The sequence below is a fragment of the Nicotiana attenuata genome, chromosome 1 (genome assembly GCF_001879085.1).
Source record: "Nicotiana attenuata strain UT chromosome 1, NIATTr2, whole genome shotgun sequence".
NCBI classification, from domain to species: domain Eukaryota; kingdom Viridiplantae; phylum Streptophyta; class Magnoliopsida; order Solanales; family Solanaceae; genus Nicotiana; species Nicotiana attenuata.
The window spans coordinates 81,810,354-81,815,787 of NC_031989.1; positions in this window are offsets into that span (position 1 = coordinate 81,810,354).

Consider the following 5,434-nt stretch of genomic DNA (forward strand, 5'->3'; position numbering starts at 1 on the left):
TAATGACCCAAATGACTACTGTAGTAACTTTATAGCAGTGGTGCAAAAATAGGAGCTGAAGTGTGCTGAATATTGGCTGCTCAGGACGAGACCCATAAGAACCATGACTGCCCAAAGTACCGTGTGCTACCTGAAGCGTGAACTAAATCGGCCTGTGAGTATGGACTCTACCAAATGAACCCTGTCTCTAGATGAGGCGCCACTGAAACCACCAAAATGATGAGGACTCTTCTCAAATGTCACCTCCTTGCCCTGACCACGAATCTTCTCGATTTGTCTAGCAATCTCTACAACTCTGAAAGAAATATCATCTTCAGTCTCTCTGGCCATCTGCAACCTGATACCATAAGTAAGGCCATCTATAAATCTCCTCACCCTCTCCCTCTCAGTAAGGATCAAGACAACTGCATGGCGAGATAGGTCCACAAATTTGGTCTCGTACTAGGTAACAGTTATGCTACCCTACTAGAGGAGCTTAATCTGGTTGCGGTAGTCCTCTCTCAGAGTAAAAGGGATGAACTTCTCTAAGAATAGGTGTGAAAACTAATCCCAAGTGAGTGGAGGTGAAGCTGCTGGTCTGCCTCGAACATAGTCCTACCATCAACTCATGGTAGAACCAGTCATCTGAAACACTACGAAGTCGACTTTAGTGGACTCCACAACCTATGTTGCACAACACCTCGTGGAAACGGTCCAGGTAATCTTGTGGGACCTCAGAAGGTGTACCACCAAAATGAATAGGAAAGAGCTTGGTGAAATTTTCCAGCCTCTTCAACCCCTCTAACGACATAGCAGGTCTCTCCCGGGGCTATGTAGTAATAATGAGCTGAACTACTCAAACCGATGGAAGCACTAGAGTCTGATATATGGGATCCATCTGCTCCAGAGTGTGAGTAGTGGGAGTTTGGGCTCCTCCCCGAGCCTGAGAGATGGCTAGTGCTGCAGGAAATGCACCTGCCTAGGCCACACTCTCCATAATGCTCACAAAGCGGACTAGGGTGTCCTAAAGTATGCGGTGGCAATTAACCCTCTGGGACCTGTGCTGGTCTAACTGGTGCAGTCTGAACATGGATCTCCTCCTAATGGTGGATTTAAGGCTATGCAATAGGTGTTGTTATGTGTGCTCTAGGTTGAGCTCTGCCTCTACCTTGGCCCCGGCCCCTACCCATGGTAGTGGCTGGAACATTGGGCTCCGGCTCTTGCCTGGCTATGGATGTTGCGCATGTCCTCACCATCTGCGAGAGAACGAGAGTAGAATGGTTCAAAGTTCAATGATAGAATAAATTCGCACGATAGAGAAAGAAAGAAGTGAAATTTCTTAAAGACCTATAGCATCAAGAAGATAAGTACAGACGTCTCTGTACTGATCCTCTAGACTCTACTAATCATGCTCATGACTCGTGAGACCTAGGCAACCTAGTGCTCTGCTACCAACTTATCACGACCCTTAATCCCAACCGTGGGGCCGTGAGGGCGCCTAACATCCACTTGCTAGGCAAGCCAATGTTAGCTAATTACTTAACCATTTTTAGCAATTTAAAAGCAGATTATTAATAATACAAAACTGAAATAATCTGAAATAAATGTGATAAATAGAAACGTATTGCATTCTAAACATATCTTAGAAATCTGGAGTCATGAGTACATGAACAACTAGAATACAACAAATAAGGTTTGAATGAAATACATCTGCTTGAAGAAAGATAAATAGTGAAAATAAGGTAGAAGGGAACTTCAGGGACTGCGAACACCAGCAGCTCTACCTCAAGTCTCCTCGACAAGTAAGATCCGAGCAAACTCTCTACGCACCGCTGGGACCAATACCGGGATCTGCATAAGAAGTGCAGAAGTGTAGTATGAGTTCAACTGACCTCATGTACTCTGTAAGTGCCAAGCCTAACATCGACGAAATAATGACGAAGCTATGGCAAGACACTAATAATAAACCTATACGAATAATAATTATAGAATACCAAAATATAGATAAAGAAGTAAACTCATAGAAATGGATCCGAAAGTCAACTATCAGAGGGCCCCAAAATAACATGATCTCAAATCGCATATCACAGTACCGAGATAAGACTATATAACTACAAACAGCTTCAGCACATCGTACCCTGTTGCGGCGTGCAACCCAATCCACACATTTATCACAATGTGCAACACGATCCTGATATCGTATCATATAATTACCTGTTGCGGCGTGTAACCCGATCCCAATATCAATTCATTTCAATACTGTTGCGTCATGCAATCCGTTCCCAATATCAATATGTAAACATAAACAATTCAACACAACCAATAATGCAATCTCAACACGAAAGGTAAATAAAGTGTACAGAACATCAAGGAATTACCAATACCAACGGAGGATAACCAATACCTCGTATTCATAATTATCTACAAATCACCAATACAAGAATAACGAAAGAACTCACAGAAATCAGAGTAATAGAATAAAGTGCAACAAGTAATGTAAAGACAATAAAGGCTATTAAAATATAAACAATGAAGTTATACAATTATTCAGTTACGAATATATAGTAGGTAAACAGATATTGAGCGAGAAATGAATAAATCAAACAAGTAGCAATTTAAATAACAAATAACAAGTAAGATCAAGTAGCAATTAATGTATATAACAAGAGATAACATAGAATAAGTGATGACATAAAGGTAAATAGCCCAAACCCGCATGCTTTAATATGTGACATCGTATATACACTTGTCACCTCGCATATATGCTATTTTCCCACATAATTCACATAACAAATAGACCAACAAGTCCTAATTCCGTCAACTCAAAGTTAGACATGACACTTACCACGTTGCGCAATCAACTCAACAATCAACTACAACTTTTTCTTTCGAACAAGCCTCCAAACCAACCAAATCTAGCCAAATATCATTCAAATAATTCAAAATAAGCTTTAGAAACTACCCATGAATGAAAAAGGTTCAATTTGATGAAATTGGAAAAGTCAACGGCCCTCTTGGTCAATATCCGAGATCCGGACCAAAATCCGATTACCCATTCATCCCCGTGCCCAGTTATATAATTTGTTTCGAAATCCTACCTCAATTTGAGGTCTAAATCTTAATTTTTTAAAATTCCCAAATTCTACCCAAAACTACTAATTTTTACCATGAAACTCCAAGATTTGATGTTAAAAGTGCATGAAAAGTAATGAGAATTGATTAAAAACTAGTTAAAGTTGCTTACCAATAATTTTGGGAAGAAAAGCTCTCAAGAAAATTGCTTCTAGAGTGTTTAGGGTTAAAAAATAGAGTGAAATGAGCTAAATTCAGACTTTTTCCTCTTTTACCCAGCCGCAGGTTGTTCGCAATTGCGAAGCCCGCATTTGCAAAATAGTTACCGCAATAGCAACCAGTGCAACAGTCATGCAAACATCGCAAATGAAACAAACCATCACATTTGCGATGGACACCCCCCTCGCAAATGCATGTCAAGATTCGAAAAGCTGCTCCACGCGCAAATGCGAAGCTGCTCCACTCAGTAAGGTATGCAAATACGACCCCAGGATCGTAAAAACGATCCCAGACCTCATCGCAAAAGTGAAAATTTGTTCGCAAATGTAGAATCCTAGCCCCCAGCTCCCAGTTCACAAATGCGATAATGTTACCGCAAAAGTGAGGCTCGCAAATGCAAGCCTGACCTCGCAATTGCGAGTTCTGCAACAGGCACCGGCAACTGAAATACACTAGCAGTTGCATAATTGTCCAAACTCATCCAAAACACACCCGAAACTCACTCGAGCACCTCGAACTCCAAAGCAAACATGCAAACAAGTGTAATAACATTCTACAAACTTTCTCGCTACCTCAAATCATCAAAATAATATCAAATAACATGAATCGATCATCAAAACTCAAGAATTTTCAACTTAAAACTCATTTTCATGATTTTTTTAAATAACGTGTCAAAATGCGCCCGGGTTACCCCGGACCCCAACCAAATGTGCATACAAGTCTAAAAACATCATATAAACCTACCAGAATCGTTAAAATACCGATCCGAGGTTGTTTACCAAGAATGTTGACCTTGCTCAACTCAACTCCCATATTAAGCCTAAATCCACTTTTTCTTCAAATTTTTACGTAATAAATTTTCGAAAAAATGACACGGACCATGCACACAAATCAAAATCATCAAATGAAGCTATTTGAGGTCTCACAATACTTAAATAAAGGCTAGTACTCAAAATGACTTATCAGGTTGTCACATAAATATAGTTTGAGGACTCACATATATCAAGGAAGTCACTCGCTCTCACAAAGAAGTTCACATGCATGCACAAGGTACCATAGGCTTTCCCTGTATGTAAACCTCTACTAATGTAGGCTCGCTCGATCTAAAATAAGTTAGGACTTTTTCAAGGTTGTAATGTGGCCTAAGGGACGGGTAGGATATATTTTGGTTTAGTGACTAATCCTCCTAATCACTTTAACACATCACATAACTCTTTAAGCGCAAATTCTTTAATTCCAACTTCAATTTCACAAAAAAGTCGCCCCAAGAAAGTTCCCTTTTTCTTTAAGCATAACTTTACTTCACCGCCACTAGCAAGACAAGATGTCAATTTATTTACCTATATATTTTTTTTCTTCTTTTGTTTTCAACTATTTGTTTTTTTTTTTGCAATTTTTCTCTTCTTTACAATTTTCGCTAGTGATGTATCTATTACAACACAAGTTCACCTTTCTTTCTTCCACTCAAAAGCCACCCAAGTTTCCTCCTTACTTCTTTTAGTGCTCATTTTGCATGTTAAGTGCTTTAAGATGTAAAAGGATCAAAATAATATCAATTAAGAACAGAAAGGGTATAGGCTTGTAATGTGGGCACTAAAAGTCTATAGGTTCAAAAGGGTTAATTATGGATAATTTTTATTTGTGGTAAGAATTAAGCTCAAGAAGATAAATGAAATCCTAAAATCATATTTCGAACTGAGCAAACCTAGGATTTCGCTTCACTTCACATACCGAGCAAGTTCTAGACTCAATTACAATGACATGGACTATAAAAAAATCTCTCTACAAACATGGCATATGACTCATGATGATAGGCTATAATTACGTATTTTAGTCGCTTATTACACTCTAATTTACTGCACTTTAATTGAGTTTGAGCTTTAATCGCTAGTGTTTTGCACTAATTGTGTGTTTTATGCCTTGTAGGAGTGATTTCGAGCTATATAGATGTTATGGAATGAATTCAAGTGATTTAGAGCTTTGAAGTCTGAGTAAAAGCTCAAGGAATTAAGCCGGGATCGTGTTTGGGGGTCAACAGATAATAGTTAGAGCGAACAAAGAATCGAGTAGGCATATCGCGCACTGTCTAGTAAAATGGATATAAATTTTCGCTCAGAACTCCATTTGGGCTCCACAATATATGGCTGGAAAGCTAACTCAAAGG